The sequence below is a fragment of the Corvus moneduloides genome, chromosome Z (genome assembly GCF_009650955.1).
Source record: "Corvus moneduloides isolate bCorMon1 chromosome Z, bCorMon1.pri, whole genome shotgun sequence".
NCBI lineage: Eukaryota > Metazoa > Chordata > Aves > Passeriformes > Corvidae > Corvus > Corvus moneduloides.
The window spans coordinates 51,552,117-51,577,706 of NC_045511.1; the positions used below are offsets into that span (position 1 = coordinate 51,552,117).

At 38.7% G+C, this 25,590-nt stretch overlaps 1 protein-coding gene across 3 annotated transcripts in view; it reads right to left on the minus strand.

Moving 5' to 3' along the window:
- Positions 1-25,590, minus strand: part of APBA1 (amyloid beta precursor protein binding family A member 1) — an 89,892-nt gene that overhangs the window by 55,251 nt on the left and 9,051 nt on the right. The window lies entirely within an intron of this gene.

Here is a 25,590-nt window from a genome sequence, read left to right on the forward strand (position 1 = left end):
TCAGGCAAAGGAACAGTTTGACCTCCCTTCAAATACCTGAGCTTTACATAAGTGACACTGTAAGAATGCGCATGCTGATTTCCCTTTTCTTTGCTATACTACAGCATCCTTTCACTTTTAATTTCTTAAATTCAAGACAAAAAGTACTGAGGATGAGATCTCTCTCATGGAAACATGCTTTAAAATGAAGGTAGGAAGACACTGAAGTAATTTTTGATGCCCAAAGGATAGGCTGGAAATAAATCCCCACAGACCGATGGCTATAGAGCGGGTATTTGTTTATTGCAGCGCTGGTGGTGAGGGGGATTTTTCCTCCTAACTCACCCGCCTTTGTCTAGTGCTGTAGTATATTTATACAGTAAATTTTCCTTAATGTTGCTATGTCATTACAGCATCATCACATACTTACCAGAACTAATTTACATAGCATAATCTCAAGGTTATTAGATAATTCTTTGCACTGCGCTTGCACTTCCCCAGTTCGGGGGTCTTCGGGGGTCTTTGATGAAGGCTTCTGAAGTCTTCTTCACACTTGAACTTTTCAACTTTGTCTTCAGGGCATGTGCAGTTATGATGCCCTTTGGTCCATCTGGTCTTAACTGGCCTAAATTCTTCGTTTTGTGGCTAATTGGCTTTGCACTTGCCAATTTCTCATTAGTACTACACTTACCTACTTCTAAAACTATACATCTGGTAAGTTTGGTTTTATTCTTCTCCTCTCTTTTTGTCTACTCCGCATTTAACAACTAGTTACTATGTACTAGCCATTACATTGTATAAAAAAAAGTTATTAATATCAGGTCATATGGGTATCAAAAGTTATGATTCAGGTTATATAAGTATCAGGTTACATAGGTATAGAAGTTATGATCCACGCTACATAAGTAAAAGCTATGATTCAGGCTATATAAGTATAGAAGGCCATGCTTCAGCTTAAATTGATATTCTTCAGGTTATATTGATAAAAAGTCATGATTTAGATTATATTGATATTATGTTACATAGATATCCTATAACCCAAGCTATATAAGTAGTTTGTATCTTTGACCTAAGTTATACAGACATCACTTTAAACATGGAAGTAGATCTTAAAAGCAATGAAAATAAAAAAGAACTATGTATTTCTCATACCTTTGTAGGTTGCTACAGGATTATTTTAAGATTACCAGTTTACTACAGAATTCAACACTGTGCTTCAAATCAGTCAGGCAGGTAGCTGCTGTCAGTATTAAGTTACATGAACTTCTGTGGGCAAGTAAACTTTTAGCTCTACAGAAGTTGTAAACCCCATGATGATCAGTAAATTCAGCCTCCTAAAAGCACAAACCATTACGATCCCCTAAGTTCTTGCTTGCTTGAACTGCAGCATACACCATTTAGAAAGGCCTGCAATTTTCAAAGTTTGTCAGCCCACAATCCAGTCCATTATCCTACAGGGCACTTACATCAAGCTACCATGCTACAAGTATTAGACATCACTTTTTAAAATATTAATACAACATACTCTTCCTTACAGTCTTCTGAAACTCTGCCATAAGGGTTACTAAAAACTAAGAGTCCAAAATGCTCTTCTGCCACACACTTCTAAACACGTTAAATTAGTCACCTGAATAGAACAACCTTTATGTACAAATGCACTTGGTCAACAGTAGGAATTTTACACAACCAAGTCTCATGACTTTCGAAAGTTCAGGCCAGTTTTCAAACTGCTGACAGTTACTTGTGCAGATCCTGAGCTCAAATACACATCATCCAAACTCTGGAACTGAAAGTGAGTCACTATAAGCTGAATGTTTCAAAAAATTGATTAAAGCCATGATAAATTAAAAATTAGTCCTGGGAAAACAATTATGGTTCTTTCAGGCCTATGACCAGGGGTTTGGCTTTTCTGAAAGTCTCTGAACTTCTCTCATCAATTCTAGGGGAAAAAAAGTCTGAAAAAAAGGAAACAGGAAAGTGGGGAGCATGCAAAAAAAAAATCTGCAGTTTGCAAGAGTGAATAGATTATCAGAGACAGTTTCTCAGAGTGAGTTTACATATATGTTTTAGCTTAGACCTGAAGTACACTTTTGAAGGCAATTTCTGATGGCCCCCACAGACTGCACTTCAGTACCTGCTGTGGAGTAGGCTGGGAGATCACATAACAGATTTCTTCCAACCAACCATCAGTTGGCAGAAGAGAGGTTTTGAGCTAAGAAATGCACATGAATAGCTGCGAAATAGATAAACATAACCTAACAGCAAAACCCTAACAGAAAAAGAAATCACTGTAGCAACAGAAAAACTGATACATTATTGAACAAAACCCAAACACAGAATATCCCTTTCCTCCCTGAAGGTTCAAATAAAACACAACCCAAACCAAACCAAACAAACAGAAAAAAACCCAAACCCCAAGAAGAAGCCCTAAAACCACCCGAATAATTCTTTGTACTACGTTACTTAATTCTACATGGTTCCAGAATCAAAATAACAATCATAGTTCAGCTAACAAAGCAAGTTGAGAAGCCAAATACAGATTTATTTTACAGCTTATAGGAGTAACAGCATGCAAACAAATATTTAGAGGGCTCATCCAGGAAACGTGAATATAACACCGAAAATAAAATAAAGAAAAATCAGCAAATGGAGATGTTCAAGTCAAGGTGCAACAAAGAAGAGTCAACAAGCTCAAAATCAATAATCCATACATACTGCAAAGAACTAAACCACCAAAAAAAATTAAAGGAAAATAAGCAAGTGAGAGTTTGTTGGCACCCCACAACAGCAGTACAACAGCACCTGAGTGACTACAAAACAGAGCAGCCAAAGGCTGCCAAGCAGCAATGACATCTCCCTTGGCTCCCAGCCATGGCAAGTGCAGCCAAGTTCCATCCCCACACATTTCCCATGTCCCAAAGAGGCTGGCCTCTGTACCATCACGGTCCAGGTTTTCCTCACCTCAGACTCACTTCTGCATAATAGAAAATGCAGCTGTGGCTCTAACTCTTTGCAATCTCTTTTGCCTGAAGGAATCTGAACTCCTCAAAATAATAGACTTAAAGAAATATGGAAACAAACTGTTTCTGTTCCCACCCGCCCCCTCCCCAAAAATAACTCCTTTGGTCATATGCCGGGCAATTCCTCCTATGGATGCACATATATGGGGGAAGATGGGTCCCTTCTGTGAGAGCTCAGCCGGCAGCGGGAACAGCAGAAGTCCATGTCTGGACCAAGACTTGCAGCACCAGCTGGTGCTGGGGCTTTGCCAACCACAGACCTAAGCACTCGGATGACAGTATCAAAGGACCATCTGCAAGCACATTAGCTTCCCTGGATTTCCTACCAAGGTGGGGGACTTGTTTAATTTTTCTCAAAAAATGACACTTTTTACTGTTTTGGTCCCAAAGCCTGCATTTCTCCTGTCACCTCACAAAAAGACCCTGCCCAGAGTCACAGGCAGTCATACTGGTCTCTTTTGCAAAACCCCAAAACCCCCCACTCCGCATCCCCTAAGCAAACCCAAGGCTACCCGGAGCTCTTCAGCTGCATGCTGCCATAACTGATTCTAGGCTCCAAGCTTCCCAGTGCAAACACTTGCCAAATATGAGTCATAATTTAAGAAGAAACTACCTCACTTTTCCCTCCTGAGCTGCAGCTGCTCTATCTGGGGTGCAGGGCTGGGGTGGAGTGCAGTGCCCTCCCCCAGTAAAGAGGAGGTGGAAGAGTCAGAAATGAAGGAGTAAAGTTGAGCATGGAAAAAGGTGAGGGGGGAGAGCAAGGAGAGTCATTTTACGTTTTGTCCTTGCTTCTCACCATGCAACTCTATTTTAACTGGCAATAAATTAATTTTCCCCAAATCAAATCTACTTTGACCGTGACAGCAACTGGAAATCTCCCTCTTTATTTCAATAAAGCCTTTCCATCTTATTTTCTCCCCAGTATCCTGTTGAAGAGAGGGAGTGAGAGAGAGGTAGAGGGATGGCAGCCAGTCAAGGTCAATCCACCACAAGCTCACTGAAAGAAAAGAATTATAATGAAAATAATATTGACATATATTCAACTCTCTTTAATTAAATGCAAATATGGGAAAAACTGACTTCACATGAGTAGATAGAAAGATTTACCCTGGGAGAGTTTGCAGCCATCTTTTCTCCCTTTGCCTCCTGGGCAGCGTCACACTGGGTGAGAGAGCTGGCACCATTTTCCCTTTGTCTCCCTGTGGCAGGTGCCATCTAGAAGGGGCATTGCCACCATTTTGGGTTTCTCTTTGCTCTGGGGGAGTTTGTGAGATTTAGCAATTCTGTATCCTGTGATTATTTACTGTTATTTTTTTGCCTGTTGCAGTTTTGCTTATTAATAAACTGTTATCTTTTGACTCCCATCAATCTACTCATATTTCTCCTTATTGGTAGACAGGGATTGTTTGAAACTAAGGGAGGTAACTCATTTTAGAGTGTCCACCTCTTTAAATTTTCTTAAATCAAGACAGACAGACATGTTGCTGGTCTTCTTCTCAATCCTCCAACTGTCATAGCACTGAAAGCCCATTTTACAGACCACTCTGCAACAGTAAATCAAAAAACCCTCTGAAATCATGTTGCCTGGCTTACTATACGACAACAACATCCATGATTTAAATCCCCAAAATTCTTATATACACACTTGTCTATTTCACTAAGTGTTCTCTTAAATAAAATGTAAATGGAGAACCCTTTGCTTATACTTTTGTAGACTTTCAGCTGTAAAGACAATTTCTGTCACAAGACACTCACCCATTACGAGTGACACCTTTCTATCCAATGTACGGCTATGAAACAGGCAAAACCATTGTGCCTTCAATAAATTATATTAAAAAATAGCATAGACAAGCCACCATAAAATCTCGTGGTTCTTGAAACTTTTGTGATCACAGCTATGTAGGATACTTTGCCTTTTTTTAAAAAAAAGTTTCAGTGGATTTTTTTGATGCAGCAGAACACAAATACCATGACCTTTACTACTCCCAAAATCTTTTAGAGCTGCTCTACGGTACTTGTTACCTTCAGCTGCCTTGGAAGACAAGGTGTTACCTTTAAAAAATTATAAAAAGAAGTCCAATTCTACCTTAATAGAATTACAAAGAAGTCCAAAGTCAGAATTAACTTTCAGAATTCAAAATCAAATAATTTTGAGCCCACACTTACTTTATCCTTTCCTTCTATGAGATTTGCAATGTTTCATATTAGATAAGGAAACTGCTGAACTGCAGGCTTTACACTGTGCTAAAAATAGACATCATCAGCACTACAGATAATACAATACTTACTACCAATAATAGATAATAATTACCTTATTATAGCAATTGTTATATTGTTATTACAATATTAATCCTTATATATTATTAATTTCATTTAATATACATTTATATAGTACAAAGAATATAATAAAGTAACACTACTTTTTACTGATAGGATTTTTCAAAAACAGACTGTATTACTGAGAATACCTGGCTGCATCACTGATAATATTACAGATATTAATTCTGTTCCAAGAGGATAACACTGGTAAAACTAACAACTTACATTGACGTTAATGTACTGACTACTGAGTAAAAAGTTTCTTGACATCCTCTGGAGGTAGGCAGAGAATTCCACATAAGACCAAAATCCCGCCTTTAGTTCAGGTTTTCTTGTAAGAACATCACACTATAAAAAATCCTAAGCTGATGTCCATATCTGATGAATTATTCAACAATTTCTCCGTTAAACTAAAAAGTGTATTATATCTGACTTCTGTTGTAAAAATATCTTTTTTTTTTTACAAACCAGTTTAGAGTTTGAAAAGGCCAACAAGTTTATTAAGAATTATTTCCATGTAAATTGTTAGGTTATGCTTGGTGTCCTTTTATTAACAGGATAAAGAATCACTGGTGCGACTTGCAAATCATTGATATATTCATGCAACTGGAGAAACAATCTCCTTGACCAAAACCCACAGACTTGTTCTTATTCCAGTATGTGGTATCTGGTGCACTAAGGTTAAGTCACTGTATTAAATTTTCCGAAATAAGTGTTACCCAGTTTGCAAGAGGAAATCAGCTTCTCCTTCAAATCCATTCCTAAACAGTTCAATGATTCTGCATTTCTTTAAACAAGAGGAAATTATTTTGTGACTATGAATTAATTCAGAAAAAAGAAAATCAAATAACAAAATCAACCAACCAAAGCACTTCCCAAAAGCTTCTGTTGGTGAAAAATAGTTTCTAGTACACCTCAGAGTAGCATGTCAGTAATCCTTGCTTGAAACAGGCTGACAGACCCAGGCATGTGATTCTCTCTGCAAATATATCATTACAGAAGTGTGTCTCAAGTCTCTGCAATCCAAGCAGGTGGACAAAAAAACCCCAAACCACCACAGTAATCACCCAATTAGATCCACATCTATGAAAACCTTTTGGCCCTATACTTGCATGCTGGTGATTTGCAGATTTCACAGAATCTAGCTTTTCTTGCTTATTAAAAAATTGACAGGCATCTGTACAGCCAGAAAACCAAGAGTTCCAGCTCTACATCTTTCACCGAGATATCACATTATTTCCTAGCAAATTGAACAAAAAGACTTGTGTAAGAAATGGATGATATATAAAGGAAATAGTGAGTAAGAAGTGAACGTAGAGTACACAGCCTCTCACACTGAGGCCCTAGTAAGGATCCATGACAGGCCACAGAGAAAGTGTGAAAAACAGGGTACCCTGCTGCTCTGGCACACACTCCAGCACAGACGGTAAGAACCCCATCACGAGGAATTGGATCTAGGTAGAGAGCTAAAAGAGAAAAATTCTGTGCAGGAATTGAAAAATGTAAACTAAATCCAAGCACTCTAAGATGGCAATAAAGCATGAATTTCGGGCTGCCCAGCCACCAACACTGAAGCAATCCTGTTGATAATACTGCATAAGGTTTATGTTGCCCATAGAACAACATGAATTATGAAATCTGAGTATGGATGTAGCAAAACTGGGACCAATGACAAAAAGGCAATTATGAGGGGGCTGTTTTCTTGTGAGAAGTTTTGGCAGAGACAAGGAGGTACAAGGTTAATGAAAAGCTCAGCCCAAACTCAGAAAAAAACAAGATACTAATGTAGCAAATAAAGAATAAAATGCCAAATCAAGGGGAGGAAAAGGAGGGCAGGTCTTCCATTGCTAAGTGCGTGCATGCCTCTAGATGGTAGTCATGCAGACATGTGAATTCAAGTCCACAAGGAGGATGTGTAAGAAACCCCTTCGGATGACATGCTGGACTCTCAATCAGGTTTTTGTTCTTAACATTGTCCCAATTTTCTTTTTTTTTTTGGGCAGTGGGAGGAGGAGGGCACCTGTGGAGACAAGAAATGGATTTACACCTCAGTACCTAGAAAACTGTAATTTAGTAGTAATCACATATGTGATTCCTCAGAATCTGCATCTGTATCCTATTTGATTGCATAGGTTATAGATTATTTTGCATAGACTGTTTGGCTGCTCTACCTGTTTAGTCTTTGAGTCTTCATCAATAAACATCTTAATAGCTTGCTCCAGCTAAGTCTCAAGTCTCTCTTCTACAGACAAGAGTATCAAATCTTGGCAGTAACAGAAAAGTATTCACATAGCAATTTTTTCTGATGTTCTCCTAGTATGTATGAGTGAGGTACTGTGATAAAATCTGAGAGTCAAAAAGCAGCAGCAGGCTCACCTTCCTCAGACTGCCTGATCCAGCATGATCTCTTTTCCTCTAAAAATGTAGTATTAAACCAAACAAACCTGATATGCTAACAGTGCACTGTTCTCCTACCAAGCTAAATCAAAAGCTGGTTGACTTATATTACTATGGGTTAAAAAATTATTAAGTAAAAAACATACTAATAAATAGGGAGCAATGTAAGAATCCAATTTTCTCCAGTAAGACTAACAAAGAAATAGGTAGCTGCAATGCTTAAGAGATTTCTATCATAAAGTTTGTGCCACTGCTTCAAGTTTGTAGAGTTTTGATTATTTTTGTACTGAGGCAGAAAGAGATGCTTCAAGAACATAGACAGCAGTCAGAAATTCTTGATTTCTATCTAATTCCTTCCTTCCTGACAGTGTGCAAGTCACAGAAAAATCTCTCCTTTGAAAGATTTTTGACTCAAAAGAACATGACTCAAAAACTTACCAGGCTACTAGACTGCAGTGAAAATTAATCAGTGCTTATTTATAGTGAACTCTGAAAATGAAAAGGACAATTTGAATCAGCAAGGAATTCTAAAACAACACAGAACAGGCAGCATGAAATACAGTGGGAAGAGGAAGAGACAATTTTTTTTGAAATGCAGTTTCTATAAGCATAGGGAACAATTACCCTCTATTTCCTTCATGTATTTTATTTTTGTGGCAGGGACAAAAATAAACTTAAAACAAGGTCAGTCTTCTTAAAACACTGAGTTTATAAATACAGAAACTATGTCATCCTGAACCAAATCTCCTGAAGGTAATTATCTGGGAGAATTTATGAGATATGTGTACTTAGTACATAAATGCACACGACAGCAGTAATTAAATTAAACACATCTCTCAAACATGTTAATTAAATGTGATGTGGATTTTTCATTTCAAGTTAAATCAGGCATACTGCAGCAGACTGAGATTTAAGTACCCATAAATACAGATTATGAATTTAACTACAAAATGTTTTACCAAATTCTCTCCACACCCTAAGGGAAATGCAGGAAGCTAGGATTAGAATTAATTTATTGTCTTTAAATCAAACTGGGTAGCACTTGAAATAAGGTATGCTTATAAGAGACTGAAGAGATGTCACAAACGGAGTGAGTTGAGTTACTCTTTCTGATGCAAGATCGTAATGTCCCCCAAGTATTAAGCAGCTGGTGGCAAACTGAGCAGTGCACGTCTTTGTTTGAAATTGATGTTAATTTTTTCAGCAAAAGTACAGAAATTCTCAGTTTGTACATTTAGGACTACTTGGGCAGTTGTATTTGCTGCAGTCTTGCTGAAGCAAATGGGCATCAGAAAGAGGTCATGTTCCTTGTGAATGTTTCTACACATTACAGGAAGCACATCTAACGGCAGAGATCAATCCAGCAGTTTCACAGCACAGCTGCTCCGCTCACTGCAGGGCAGATCCAGATTCTTTTGAGAAGGATCACAAACCAAAACACAGACTGATGCCTTTAATCCATGCATGCTGCTTATCTAATCTTGGAACGACCCTGCAAGGAAAATTGGCAGTGGATTCAACAGGAACTCCAGGAATGGCCACAGGCTTTGTCATCTGCTACAAAATATTTAATATCCTAGTTCTTTTTCCCTCAAAAAAATGCTTGAAAAATTTACTTGAAAGTGGCAAATCCTTCTTCTTTTAGAATTCAATAATGGCATTTTATTAAGTCCACTCATCTCAGCAGAGTGGGATACCAATAAGAATGGCTGAAAAACTTCCAAACATAAGTTTTGCATAAACAGTGCCATCTTGCAACTCATTAAAAAAGACTATGCAGTTTTTGAGACATAGGATTGAAAAAACCCCTACCATCTCACAGACACTGGCCTCAAAATAATGGCTAAATTCAACTTTGTTGAATTTTACCAGGGATTACAGTTATCTGCTGTAAGCAACTTATTTTCTTATTCCATAGACAGTTGGGGAGGCAAGCTTCCAGGAGAGTTTGCTCCTGGAAAAAAGGATCAGATCTTTCCCTCTGAACAGCAATCCCAGAAATCAGCCCCAGCTCCTCAGCTAGCCATGCAATCCCAAGGGATTGACCTTTGGTGGAACTGTAACAGGCAGCATACCACTTGGCTTCCTGAAACACAGAGTGCTATTTCATAAGGCAAACTTGCGTACTGTCCCCAGAGATGGCACATAACTATCCAAGGTACAAACAACAGCCTGTCATGCACACACCTGCTTTTTCAGTAGACAGCCCCAGATCTGAATGCACACAGAGATATGAAAGGCAGCTTATATTTTAACTATTAAGGATCAAAAGCTGCTGTCACACTGGCAGGTAGCATGACCACAGTGCATAGACAAGCATGTCGTATGGAAAAGTCCATCCATTTCACACTTCTCAAATGCTGCTGAGTGACAAAATACTTTGATCTACAAACTCCCCAGTGACATCAGCCATGCAAGCGGACCTCCACGTATGCACAGAGGGATCTGCTCTTGTAGTCCTTCCTTTGATCCAAGAGTCCAATAAGCCATGAACCTTACATTGCACAGCATCTAGCTCTACAAACATACTGGCAAAAACAAGCTGGGGTTTTTTCAGCTAATTTTAAATACACTGTCACAACATACTTTTCACAGAGACTCAAAAGGTACTTTAATACCAGGGGTTTAGTCTGAAATACCTTCAGTGTGAAGCAGCTTAAATACAGCACTGTGAAAAATGCTACCAAAGTTCCTTGTTTTCTCCTCCTTGGCTCTCACATCAGAAATGCACTGAGGACTGTTTTTCTGAATGCAATGTTTTACCATTCTGTTCTGTATTTTATGCACAAATTCAGCATTGAGTGCAAAACCCCAAAGGATCAAAACTGAAATTTCAGATAAAGGTTACGAAGCATGAAGAGAAGTACAGAATTTGCAGAAGAATTAATGAAACATGAAAACCTATAAGGACCCATAAGGGCAGGATCATCACAGTAAAGATACAACTTACGAGGAATGAAATACCTACCTGCATAGATTTCATTATTTTGGCTTGTTTTCTGTATATTTTTAAGTACCTCTGATGCCGTCTAGACTAGCACATCTTGAAATTTACTGTTGAAGAACTAGGTGTCAGTTTTAAATGCTGTAAACACATCTTCATGGACAACAAGGGCAGAGAATACACTCTCTGCATGTTAGTCAAAGGGAAATAGCTACATATATTCAGTACTGAAGGCTCTATCAGTCTGTGTAACCCAAGACTTGAACAAGAAAAATTCCTGATTGCTTATTTTTAGCACTTGTTTACTTTGTGCTATTTAACATATTATTGTTTGCTTTTGTACTCTAAAAGAAACAATTCCAATTTGAAACCTTTCATAAATTTAACTATTCTGTTCCATCTGAAAGCCCTAGAGACATTATACCACACCAGGCAGCCAGATGCGCCAAGGTACAATCTGTATGGAAATCCAACAAACAAAAATGCTGAGATAGACTGGTTACATTAGCCATTTGTTTATATTGAGACCCCCTGTAATATTACAGAGAGGCATAATGTAAGAACCGGAGCAGAATGGATTTGTGTAAAATATTAGTACCCAACATGTGGCAGTTTACTCTCCCTGCATAAGCAATTTCCATTTTTGCTCTCTCAGGCACACCATGCTATTTGTGACATGAATCAAATTATATTGCTATTCTCAATTACTAAGATGTAGGACAGTATTTTGCACCAAACCAATCTCCTTCAAATTTCTTCACTTCCTCTGGGAATTATGTTGGACATTATCCCTAATGCAGAACTACTCAGTAAGCAGAAAGAGAGAGCAGAGCTCATCTTAGAGACAAACACTCAAGAAAACTGAGCAACAGCAACATCAGCCTGCAGAGCTGATTACTGAAGGCTTGAGCTGTGGCTTTGATTTTATTAATTTGCAAACATCTACTCTCCTTTTTAATTGCATCACAAAACTTGCATTCAAAGGAAACAAGGAAACTGGCAGGAAAGAATTCATAATCTGAGCTCACAGTGTAAACGTCTTCTAGTCCAATTCATACTCCATCATAAGTCAAAGCTTCTCAGACTATCAACCACACAGAATGTATGTCAGGTGAAAATACTTAACATGCATAGGCAAGTGTAGAGGCTTCAGCTTCTGATAAAGAGAGGACCAGCTGATCTGAGCTCTCTGGGATTTCACATCTACTTGAAAAGCAAGAAAGCCAGACTCCTTTAACTCCACCTACATTATCTGTGTAGAGTGTGCTCAGATGTGTTACAATTATTAACTAATGTGGGAGACATCTAGCATTCAATATAAAATACAAATTAATGTATTTAAACCACCAGTAAACAAGCAGCCATTACATTGTGTTTACAACTCTCCCTTAAAACCATGAACTGCAAACAGACCCCCTTTACAGACACCTGCTGGGTACGTTGTAATATTTCAGCTCATCATCTAAATTACATATTGGAAGTCACCTGTTACAATTCTGACAAAGCCATTGGTATTTTCTCAAGTAATGGTATATGACAAAGCCATTGGTATTTTCTACATGGTTCCTATTTTACCTGCTACAGACTACATATGAAATCTAATCAGTAAAAAGAGAAAAATAATGGATGGAGTAAAGAACTATAAAGTTGGTCATAAAACTGTATATATATGAGTATTATGATGGAGACACTTTTACTGTGAACACTTGGGATTACCACTTCATAAATTAAAACAATTCTATTGCTCAGACAACTCAAAAGAAACTCAAATCCCTATGTCTGGCTATTCTTTGCCTTCGAAACCATCTTCTATTACTACTAAACCAAAATTAATTCTAACACCTCATGAAATCCTGATCAGACAAGAAACAGAACCATATACTCATAGAATATGCTGAATTAGAAGGCACCCATTAGAATCATAGGGTCCAACTCCTGGCCCTTCACAGGACACCCCAAGAATCACACTATGCACCTGAGAGCATTGTCCAAATGCTTCTTGAACTCCGAAAGGCTTGGTGCTTGTAGTGGTTTGGTCCAAAATACTCATTACTGTTTATCTTCTGTGAGATAAGAATTAGGAGAAACGCAAAGCAGGCACCAAACTTGAAAGAAATATAAAGAAGTTTATTAACAGACCTAAAAGAAGGAAAAAAAATTATACCACCTTCAGAACTCTCCTCCTTCCCCCACCTTCCTACCTTCTCCCACTGACAAGGTAAAAAGACAACCCTTAAGATGTTCAGTCTGTTTACCACTGCCATAATAACCTTGTTCAGTCCATTTAGAAAGAGAAGTCTCTTCTTGCTCGTGCTATGAAAACATTATCACAACGAGACAGCCAGCCGGGTTGGTTCTCTGCTCGCATCATGTGGGAGTCCCTTCCCCCCGACTTGCAGCTTTTCCCGCAACTGCTTTCGGGGGTCCACTCTTGGAAGTTTTTTGGGGTATAATTTTAAGGTTGAGCCATTCAGAAACAAAACCAGAGGCCCTTCTCCTTCCCTGGGAGCAAAAGGTCTTCCTCATCTTCATCGTTAGGACTATCTCTGGGAGCATCTCTAGGAACTGAGGTTTTCTCCTTTCCCATTTGGAGCAAAAGTCCTCATCTGGTCCATCTCTCCCGGTCCAAACCTCTCACGAAATTACAGCTGCGTCAGCATCTGCCTATCTCAGCGCAGATGCTTTTCAGCTTTAAGCATCTCCTCTCTCTCTCTTCCCTCAGGTTTTCAGCTCTTCACAGCACTAAAAGGGTTAATCTCACCTCGGCCTTGCAGCTGTGTGCCTTATCGCTGTTGGTCACCTGGCCTCTGCCGGACATCGGTGCCGCTTTGCTGAAATCTTGGCCGCAGTGGAGGGGGGTGGGGGGGGCGGTTCCGAGCCGCTCTGGTTGCCCACAGCCCTGCTGGGGGGCTCATCCTGGAGCCGTGGCCCGGCCCGGCCTGGCCCAAGCAGGGCCTGGCCGGGCCCGCTGGCCCCCACACGGGGCCTGCAGCCACCTGTCCCAGTGCCGGAAACGAGAGAGAGCTTGGGGGAGGAGTTTGCCTATTCTTAAATGTGGATCACAGAGGCGGTCACAACTCTAAGTGGCTTAGAGAATTGTCCATATTCAAACTGGCCAGCTGATAGGTTCTATCAGGTCCCAGAGGAGGCCGTAAGCACCCCTTAGCAAGGACATCCCTTCCGGGACTATGCTTGCTAACCTATGACAGTGCTGTGACACAGGGGAGCCTTTTCCAGCAGGGTAGAGCACAGCGGGACAACCTCCTCCCTTGCCCAGCTGGTGATGCTGTGCCTGATGCCCCTCAGCGTGCAGCTGGCCCTCACAATCTACAATGGGTCCAGAGCTACATTAGCAATGTTGGTCCAACACACACAACTGCCTGGTCAACTTGGCAACTGCCAAGTTCAGTTTGTGTTCTTTTCAGAGGAGAAAGTCAATACATTTTCCCATTGTCTCATCAGCAGTTTCATTAAAAATGAATGGTTTTATTTATCTTTGAGGTCTCTTCTTCCAAACTGTCTGGAACTAACCAGCAAGAATACTGCTTGAAGAACAAAAAAGGAAAAGTAAGAAGCTTTACAATACCAAGTTTGGGAAGGGAAAAAAAAAAAAGAGGTGGCTCCGAGCGGATTTATTTTACCCCCCTGCCCACAAAACCAATCAACCTGCAGTTCTATGACAGCATACCAAAAACTCAGCAATCACTGAGTCTTATCTTGAGATACCATCTGACACAACCATATCAATGTCTCTGGTCCCCGAAGTCAGCATCAGTGACACTGATGACATTTCTGACGTGTATTTATCCATGGTTACTTGGTCAGATTTGAGTGTTTCAATATTCTTACTGCCGGCAGTTTTCCCAAGCTCTCATCTGACTCCTCACCACTGCAGCGCAAGCTGGTTAATTATATCCAGTCCTGCCAAACCAAGAACAGAGCGCCTGCTGCCTCTTTCTTCACTACAAGTATTTTCAGCACTGTGTGCACACCATCCCTTCTTTGGCCTAAACAATCCCCACTTAACAGTAGGGATTCCCTCTTCACTTAGTCTGTCCTCTAGAGACTTCCACTACCCTCCTTCAAACTGTGGTTTGCATACTATGTCTTACAGTTGAGGTTACAATGAATCTCAAAGGAAGCACAACATGGAATCCCCCCAGACTCTCCCCACCGCCACTGAAACTAATAAATAAATAAATTTAGAGCAGGGACTTACCAGGAAACCTTCTACAAAGTGAAAAAAATTATTAAATTTAGAATTAAAATACCTATCACCAAATAAAAAAGTTGACTCAACTCATAGTAAGAGGATACCTTTGTAGCCCACTTTTACCAGGGGGAAAAAAAAAAATTGAAACATGTCAAAATAATAAATCATCAAAATAATCACAGTCTTTGAACAATTCTCTCTCAGGAAGTGAAATTAAAAATGTAAAAGTCAACAGAATAATAAAATCGTATGTTGATAAAATAAAAGCCTGTTTTTATAATTCTTTAAAAAAGGAAAAAAGAGTAACTCACTACAATTAGATTCATTCTAACATTTTTAACCTGCTTTTAATGGAAATCTCTTGATTCAGTGGTGACAAAGAATACTTTGTCTGTCAATCATCTGTCAATTCAGATAATAATATCCAAGACAGAAAACAAAATACAAACCAGAAACCTAAATGCCAACCCTTTCCACTAAGATGTGCCAACAGATCAATTCTGACAGCCTAAATTGTACTTTATGGCAGTGAAAAGGTTATAAATGAAATCAGCCTACTATCTTGAAAATCTGTTTCAAATGGGTGAGCTTTCCTCTCTATAACCCATTATTTTCCATCATACAGCAGCAGTAGCACAACAGTGATAACAATAGCTAGGATACAAACTTATTTTAAGTATTTATTGAAAAATGTCAAGAAAACAGTTCAAAACAGAAAAGGTCTGATTATTGCAAAGTTCTGTATTTCTCCTAAAGTAACTGAAACTACTCTCTTGAAGAGCTCATTCACTTTTAAAAACATTGTTTGTGCAAATAAAAATACTATTATTAGCTGCATGAGCTTTTTCTGAAAGATCACTACGACTGCAAAATGACAAGTGCTGAAACTAAGAACAGCCATCTAAGGATTCTAATAATCTCCTTCAGTAATATTTTATTCAATTAATCGTAACTCAAATCTCAGTGAGAAACAAAAAGGGAAGTAAAAAAGGAAAATGAAGTAATCATGGTCTGAAATTTCACTCATGAAGAACTATAAAAAAAGTATTTTTTAACATCAAAACATTTAAATGATGTTTTTAGAAACATAATTGAAATTCTATACTTCATATAGCATCAACTCTTCAAAGATCTATGGAGAATCCAAACACCAAATCACCAAAGCCATAAGCAAGAATGAACTTATAAACAATAAAATAATTATCTGTACATAAGCAGTTTTGTGGAGAGCCAATTATATATGTGAAGTATACATAATGTTTTTATACAAGTTGATATCATGCAAACAAAAATGCAGATATAATTAAAGCTACATTAAAGATTTAAAATATTCTGTCACTGATTTTCACTTACTGCTTACCAAAATGAAAACAAAGAGCCACTCAAGCTTTTGACATTACAACCTGTGAATAACGTTATGCTGGGAAAAAAACACCCTATGATTAAAGAGCCTGGAAGGTACGCTCTTTTGCTAATCCACAAACAATAATTTTAAGCGATTAAACATTTATTTCTCACACTTAACTTTTTAGCCACTGGCCAATTTTTAATTTATCTTTTAAGAGTCTCAAAGATAATGGACTTTCTTAAAGCTTCACAAACAATCCCAGTCCATTGTCCCAGTAGGTGAAGGGTGAGAAGTCCAGCAGCCACTGGCAGACCAATCCACACATGGCACAACCAGTCCCACTGCTCAGCAGGTCTTTGGCCTAACCCTATCCTCACCCTCTTCTCCTTCATGACCAACTTCTCGACTTTCTAAGGAGATGTGTAGTAAGGATATGGGGAGTGGGACAAGAAAGCAACAGACCAGTATAAGAACAGCAGACTCATGAAATCCTTATGAATCTTACAAAAATCAGGTTCCTTGTATCTTTAATTTCTTACAAAAATTAAAGCATGGGAGGAATCACAGTCCCATGGCTGTCTTTACTGCATCACACAGATCCCCAATGCCAGCCTCCCTTCATTTCACCAGTCCTGGCTTTGGACCAGCCACAACTCCCTGATCCTCTCATGGAAGTCCTTCCCCATAGCAGCACTTTCCTGTCTATACTGTGCTAGCCATTCTTGCGTCAGGTTTCCTAACTTCACTTGCACTCATCTCCAAATATAAACCAACTGTATTGCGAAAGTCAGTAGTCCAGACAGCCTGCTGCTTTGAATTACATAAGATACTGAAAAAGCTTTACACTTCGAAACACCTGGGGCTGACACACTTCTACGCCAGTGTGGCAGGGATCAGAAGGTGGGTGCTGATGCCGGGGCAAAGGAGGAGGTAGGTAATGTGGTTACAAGTCATATATGGGAAGATATTTGGTTTGCCTGTTGAAACATTTTCAACTGCAGGTCTATTTTATGATATCCTATACAAATTTCCAAACATCATACTACCCAAAAGTTCAGCTCTTTCTCTGTGTACAGAATCCACCTACTTAGTAATCACTTCTTTAATAAATTATGTTCCTGTTTGGCTTTACTCCAGGACTGATTTTTTCTAAATTTTGCAACCTGCCTATTGAAATTTTCTGAGTTCTGACCAGACCATGAAGTAAGGGCATGCTATGACAGAAAGAAAAAGACAAAACATAGAAGGAACTGTACAAGAGCACAAGTGAAGTACAGAAATGCAGTAGTGTCAATTCACTGAGAGATCATTTTCCCTAAATAGGATAGATAGCCAGAAGATAAGGCTGAATAGTGCTTCTTCCATCCCAAAAGCACATGCAGGATTTCATTGCTGGCTTTTGTATTAACCTTGCATTCTGCCCCTGTGGACAAACCCCTGATGAACTCTGCACAAGGTAGTGTAGTGTCATGATTCTTAATAATGCCATGAACACTGCCTAAATTGTGTAGAAACTTAGAAATAAACAAAATAGTAATTAAAAGCTTTTGAAAGTTTCTGCATCATCTAAAGAAATACATCCATATTGTTAAAAACAGACAATTTGAAACACTTCCGTCTTTTATGTGGAAAGTATTGTATGAGTATGGTTTTAGAAAATTTTTTCACTCCATCTACATTCCCACAAATATGATCTGGATAAGAAAGATTTTTTTTTTTTTTTAATTCCCCCAAGCTTCATAAGCCTGAGGGAAGCCTTATGTTCTACATTAGAGGAGAACAACTTCTAACTGCTCACAGTAAAAAATACATTATTAACATAAAAATTGCCTTGACAGCTGCCCAGAGTCCAAATTTACCAGCTTCTGTGGTTTGCAGGGGGTTCTATTTGTGGTGGATTTTGGTTGGTTGGTTTTAATATACTGCCCAAATTTTTTTAGTTAAAAAGTAAAACAAATAAAAAAACCTAACTAAGCAAATTCCTACAGCAAGAACAGAATCAAAGCTACCAACAAGAGGAAAAAGGATAAAAGAGCAATAATGTCATTTTGCCTAAAAAAATTATTTTTATAAGAGTACTATTTAGAAAACAGTCTGCTTATTCAGCATGTCTGTTCTTTTACAGATTCCTTTGGGTGTATTTTTTTCCCCATCTACAAACAAGCGTACAAAATTTTTGAAGTTTCTTCATTTCTGACCTCAAAAAATATTTGAAAAAATCATAAATCAACCACGCCATTCTGATGTTAGGACAGTGAAAGCATAAAAAGAATATGGTCTACATGCAGCTTACAAGGGGGAGAAAGAAGTTAACTTACGCAGATCTCTTTTTTGAGAGCAGCACAAAAAAACAACAGCAACAAAAAAAAAAAAAAAAAAAAAACCAGAAAAAAACCCCCCAAAGAGCAGAAATGTGGAAACCTACATAGCAAAATTGCTTTCAAACAGAATATAGGCATATTCTCCCGAGGTGTCCACAACACCTCTGTGCCACCTCAGCTCAGTTTCCAAGTAAGCCTTTGACACTATAGTTACCAAACATACGGATTACACAGTAAGGAGGGACCTCCAGTTTATTCTAAATAAAAGTAACTCCACAAAATTGAATACAGTTTTGTGTTAATGGCAGGATTAGAGCAAAGCTACAGAAGATTTAAATCAGATGCCACTGGATTGTTTTTTGCTCATTAAAAACACTGCTCTTCGTAGATTCCTGGAGCAGGCAAAAAATCATTGTTTGGGACTTGGCTAGTTTTGCTAGAAGCAGATTAGTCAGACTTGTTAAGTCAAAGACTCTCAGACATTTCTATTTTCTACTTTAAAAAATATCTACGGATTTGCAATCCTGGGATCCCCAGGAAGAAAATCTCACTTAGGTAAGATATAGCTAAGCTCAGAAAATATGCTGTTCATAATACCTTTCACTATCACTAATTTCCACCTCAGAGATTTTGTATGTTGAGGCTCAAAAGCATAGTCTCAGCTGTTATCCAGGGCTTCCACAATGCTGTGCTCAGCTAGCCTATTCATTGCTCAGAAAAAGGCTTTACAGGGCTTTACTAGAAGCTATTCAAGAGCAAGTAGTTAGTGAAAATGTAAGCAGAAGCATGCAATGTAATAACTACTATCAAAATAAACAAAGTGCTACTTTAAATTAAAAAGGTCATCTCCCACACAGAGAGGATTATCAATTCATTACTTCTATCCTTACTCCCTCAACACTGAAGCAGCAATGTCACCTCCATTGCTTTTTTTTTGTTGCTCTCCACAGAAAGGAAACAAAGAAAAGGTGTTTTTCGGGTATTTGTACCATTTTTCAAATAATATACGTTCAAGTTAGACCTTTGCACTGATGCCTTGGGTTTCAACTTTTATATTTTTCAAATCCTGTACCGCCTAGTGTGTAACTCTGAAGTTTTGTGTGGCCTGTTAACTACTGCTCTCTCATGCTGGTTAGACATAACAAACCCTCTCTAGGTTTGCTTTTCAAGGACACCTTTGTTGCCCCTGGCCCCCAAACGTGTAAACTAAAAGCCTCTGAAGAGGAGGGGCAAACTTAGGGTAATTACATCATTAACTGAAGTTATAACTGGAGAATTAACCCTGATAATCAAATGAACCAAACTTATAAAAGTGTGAAGAACCTGTGACCCAGGGTTCATCTTGGGTGTAGCCTTTTGACTGCCCAGGGTGTACCTCTGAAGGCACTTCAAATGCATACCTACTTTTATTCTCTTATTCTTGTCTAGCCTCTGTTTTTAGATAGCCACTTCAAGGCATCAGCACAAGCTTTAGTGAATTTCACTGGAAGTCATGGAGGACTGTGAAATCAATTAATAATAAGCTCCAGGCAACAGGCAGAAGTTGTTTAATTCCATGTTGTGTATTTATTGAAAATATAAAGCTAACATTATTAGTACGCTGGTTGAAGTCACAAACTCAGCACTTGAGCTGCCCAAACATTTCATCAGTCTCTCAGTGACTTCTGATCTGTGTTACATATGCAGCATTGACATCAGCAACCTACTATCAAATTTAGAACCAAAACCAAAAGTTGACAGTTCCTACAGATTTTCTGGTGTGCCTTCAAACTCCTCACACAGCACAGCAAAAGTAGAGCAGTTTAAAGCACAGCTGCCAGGCAGGTCACCAGAACAGCAGGTAACTTCTCTGTTTCACTGAACAGGTTTCCACATCAGAAACCAGCGCTGCAGCAGGTCTTTTGGGGCACCCCACCAGAGCCAGCAACCCACACCGGCATATGGCTATGGTGACCACACGACTTTCGGCATGCTACTTCGCTCTTGTTCCAGTTTTAAAGATCTGGAAAGGTCTGTCAAATAAATGGATTTCATACAACTTTCAAAAGCAGGAAAAATATCTTAAAAAGATAAAATGAATCAGGAACTGCTGTATACATGTTATAAAGGTGCTTTACTGAGTTTTTCAGCTCTGACTCAACACCCTCTGTCGGAAAAGCTGAGGAGTAAGGTAAGAAGAAACAAAATGTACAACCTGTTAGACTGCTCAATACTTGCAAGCAAAATACACCTAAGGAATCAGCTAATTCAGTGACATGTCGTACAGTGATTTCTTCCACTCTGAGGACTGAAGCCACACCACCAGTGCAGTCACACCATGTGCAATCAAAACTTTAGCACTCACTCAATGGAGACAGACTTGATGCCTGATTATTGCCTTTTGGTCTGCTGCAAGTTGTTGTTGTGCAACAGGCAGCAGCACACTGCCTGCTTTGTATGCTCAGGGTATTGCAGAGATGGGTAATGCGTAAAAGGAAAGTCAGGATGATTACAGAAACAGCAATAGTCTACAGAAATAATGTTAGTAATTCTTCTACTACTAATAAACATTTGCTACAATGTCAGATTTTATGAGCATTGGAAAAAATATCTGGAGAGAAACAACAATAAGAATCCTCAGGGCTACAGTGGCACTGCTTGAACCTCCTGTGGGGAAGCAAGGAGAAATGTTCTGAAATAGCTCAAGGCATCTTGCAACCAAAATATCTACTTCATCTTTTCATAAAAACCAAACACATAGCACCTTCTTTTGATAGTTAGCTGTGGCAGTCAAAGATACTTCAGCTGGAAATGACATTCTTCTTGGAAAGAAAATCTAATAATCAGGAACTAAAAGAGTTTTTGTTCAACTATATTAACTCCCAAATCCCATTAAGAATTTTCCAAACCTATTCCCTAGCAATGTTTCTGCTAATTCATCATTACTATTACAGTTTCCCACAACATTTACGATTATTTTTTCCAACACTTTTAACTCTGAAACATCCATCTATGTTTTACCACTTTCAAAAAAATTAACTAACCCTCTTACCATGATGGCCATTATTTCATTGAGGGTATTTGCCCAATTTTACTATTTTTGTCTGATCTCTTTTTACTCAGCATTTGATTGCACTGCTTCTGCCACTCACTGTGAATCTCTCTGGTCCTTACACATGAAAACTGATTTTTCTACAGATTTTACCTTTCCAGTATTTTTGAAGAAGGAAAGGCAAGTAGCACAAATTGTGGTAGTAATGTTTGAAATTATATCAAAGACAGACCTATTGGTGCAGGGCACCCTGCTAAACGCATTCCAATCAACTGCAGAGGAATATAAAAAATTGCTACAAAGCATGACCATAAGCAATTACACTACAATCACTTGATCTTCCTTTTCAAGACCAGACAGATAAGGTACATTCCCACCTTTTACTGTATGCTACTCAAACTTGAGTAGCTCAAACTCAGCCTAAAGAAGTTGACCACTGAATCACAGAATGTTGCTTCAAGGACAAAACTAAATTTCAAAATAATTTACTACATCATCAAATTGTTATTCTCATGGAAGAAAACAACATCAGAAAACTACATCTGGTGACAAACAAAACAAGAAAAGAAAAGCTGCTTAAATCAGTTTCAAGGATAAATTCATCCTGGATTATGAAAAGCAAAACTATGTGAAAATCCCTCTGAGAGAGATTGTTCAAGCTGAGGATTGCTCCCTACAGTATTGCTGAAGCCCTTGTACCACTGAGTATTCACTTCTCCGAAAATGTATCTTCCCTCACTCCCTGGGAGACTATTTCACAGTCTGGTAGACATCAGTGTTGAGATGCTTTTTCCAATGCTTAGTTCTTTCTCTGTCTCATCACATCATTCACAGTTAAATCCTCCTTACCATACATAGCTTTGTTTCCTACTGTTTCTACCAGGGCTTTTTTTTTGGTTACAAGGTAAGATTATTCCTCTTTATTAACAAAAGGGAGATAACATTTTGTTCCTCTCCAATTATTAAGCATCATTCCTGCCCTATGAACATTGTTGTGCTATTTGTATAAGACAACCAACCTAAGCTGGAAAATGCACACAGCTTAGGCAGAGATCAAAAGTTTGTAAGTACATTTAAAGCAAAGAGCTTCAGTAGCAAGTCATGCTTCAACACTGGAAACTTGCTATCAAGATTCCAACATTACTCTTAAATCAGTTCCTGTATTCCTTGCTCCTGTACTTATTTTTCTTCAATAGGTAAAAAATTTGCAGAGTGAAACCTTCTCCTCACAAGAAACATTAAAAACCTTGGACTTCTGTCATGCCTCAAATGTAAAGAGTTGAACAAAAAAAAAAAAAGGAAAGAAAAAGCTTTCTTAATTTAGAAACAAAGTGCCATTTTCACAGGGTAGACAAATTACCCAATTTCTGCCCAAAATTACTGTAGTTCTTTCTTTGACAGCATAAGGTTTACCAGGTAAAATGGAGAAAGAATCCAGGAATGCATTTGTTCCTAATTAATTGAAGAAACCATACAAACCTTCACCTAAAGCAGTGTACAATCACAGCAGCAACAACAGCCTCGCTTCCTTTGCTAACCAGACACTACAGAAGTGTCATGCACTTGATTTGCAGACAGTAACAAGATAAACTGTGTCCATGCCAGGCACAATGAGGTCCTCTGTTCCTGTAATTCACTGAGCACCTTTATTAGCAAGGCAGAAGAAAACCAAGTGCCATCTTATTCACGTACACACAGATAGCATCCCAACAATTTATTTACCGTTAATAAAAAGAGGCAAATGTAAAATTGAGGTAACTTTCTTTCTTTGACCATAAATTCACAAGGCCACAGAAAAAGGAAATACTTTCCCTGAGTTGGAAATATCAGAGCTATGCATAATGGTCACCACCCACTGCCAAGTCTTCAGTGTTACATGACAAAGATTTATTTAGATGCTCTGGGGCAGTGGCTCCAAACTGTGGACTGTAAAGCTGTTTCCACATTCAGAATGGTCGAACATCTGTCAATTTTTAAGCTCTAAGGTACTTCCACTAACCCCATCTATGACTGTCCAATAATTTTCAAGAGCTAAAGGTGGTGTTCTTTTCTGAAGAATATGTTTTTAGATTAAGTGCAATTCTCTACCCAAACTTCCAGCACAGGTTCACCAGATCCTTTGCAAAAACTTTTCTTTAACCTTGATCCCTTGCATATAAAAATCCACCCATACATTACATCATTGTTTTTTCTTGGGAAATACATCACACATACTGTGAAGTCATGAATAGGGCTACATTTAGAGCCAGAAGAATTAGTGTCCTCAGGACAAAGAAGAACAAAACAGGAAACATTATGACATTACTTACAAACCAGATACAGATGGGAGAGAAGAGAAAAAGGAAGAGTACTAAATCTCCATCACATACAATTCAAAGGCATGTAAAATACGAAGTACCCACAGCAAAACTATACACATAAACAATACACACCAGATGCAAAATAAAATATGTACCATGAGATTACATTCCACAAGGACCTTGCCACAAGCACCATGCAGATTGAGCTGAAGGGTTACAATGCTATGCCTTAGAAGGAGGAATTCAATTTTCACATGCTACGCTTAGGGACAGGAAAAATAAAATAATAACTAGCATACAAAAATGTTTCCTCTGAGGTACCTGGGGCTGAGACTGAAGAATCTGCGATCATAAATATAATCCTGGAAACAAAAAAAGGAAGGCACTGCTACCACCCTGAGTCCCCAGGTTAAAACTTGCAACAATACTGCCACCATCTCATAAACTGCATATTGAAATTGGTGTATTTTCACTCCATGTTCGCTTCTGACACTTAAATGCCTCCTCAAAACTGAAAGTGTCAAAAATCTCATCAGTTTCCAGTGTCAGTGCTAACTTGGTAGTCTGTAACCATCAGCAAGAGCAGACTTGGGAGCCACTACAAGAGAATTCAGAAACTACAGCCTGTGGGGAAAGCCTATCACAGCTGATGAGCAACAGAACAAAAGCCTAGACTTCTAAGCTTTGGTCTCTTCTCAGCAGAAAACAGTTTCCAGATTTACACCCCTGAAGCTTAATACATTGATCCGTACATCTTCTCTTTAGGCAGGACTGCAGCCAGAAGATTTGCCCTTTAGATAATGAAAGCATGGCAGACTTTTTGGGAGATTCCTTGCTCTTGGTAAAAAAAGTGCCTATTTAATGAACATTGTTTTAAAACAGCTGTGGTCATTGGATCTCCAGGTGTCTTCAAAAGATTCATTTAATAAACAAGTGTGCAAGAATAAACAGACTTCAGAAATTACAGCAGCCTGAATATGTGATTCCAGCACAACAGCAGGTGCTTTTTACATTGTATGCTAAGTCTTTGTTACATATTTGGCATTGCCTTGGTTACAGCAAGTAACAAATAACGCACTAACAGGCTGTGTCATCAAAATGTACCAGATGGATGCTCCAGTTACACAAATTTCTTCCCCACTCCTCTCCTCCAAATAGGATGCAACTTTTAAAGAGCAGCGACAGGCACCAACATGGAAAACCTATGCTCATAATCACTTTCCTGCCAAAGTGCAATCACTGCACCAATTACTTAAGCCAAAAATAATGCTAAAATTTGGACTTGATCTTGAAAGCCATATTGCCTCAGAGCCTGAAAGCTTCAGGAAGTTTGACCAGGTGAACATGGAACTGTGCACAACTGAAAGACTCAGTCAAGTCTGATTTTTTTTTTTCCTAAATAATCTGCTTCTGTCACGAACCTCATGCAAGCTCCCTGGACACTGCGAGAAAAGGTGACTGATATTTTTTGCACTTTCAACATCCCAATTTGTCTTCTTAGAGGGAAAAAAATCAACTAGACTCCTCTGTTTCCCATATTTTCCCCACTATGAACTCATACTTCCAGCTGACTGATGTCTGAGCACACCAGACATAAGAACAGGGCAAGGCCTCTTCCCCATTGGGTGGCACCAGTGAAAAACAGGTGGGTTTCCCATGAGGCTGCAGAACAGACTGCTACTTCACACTGAACAGCTTTTCTCTGCAAGCACAGTCCT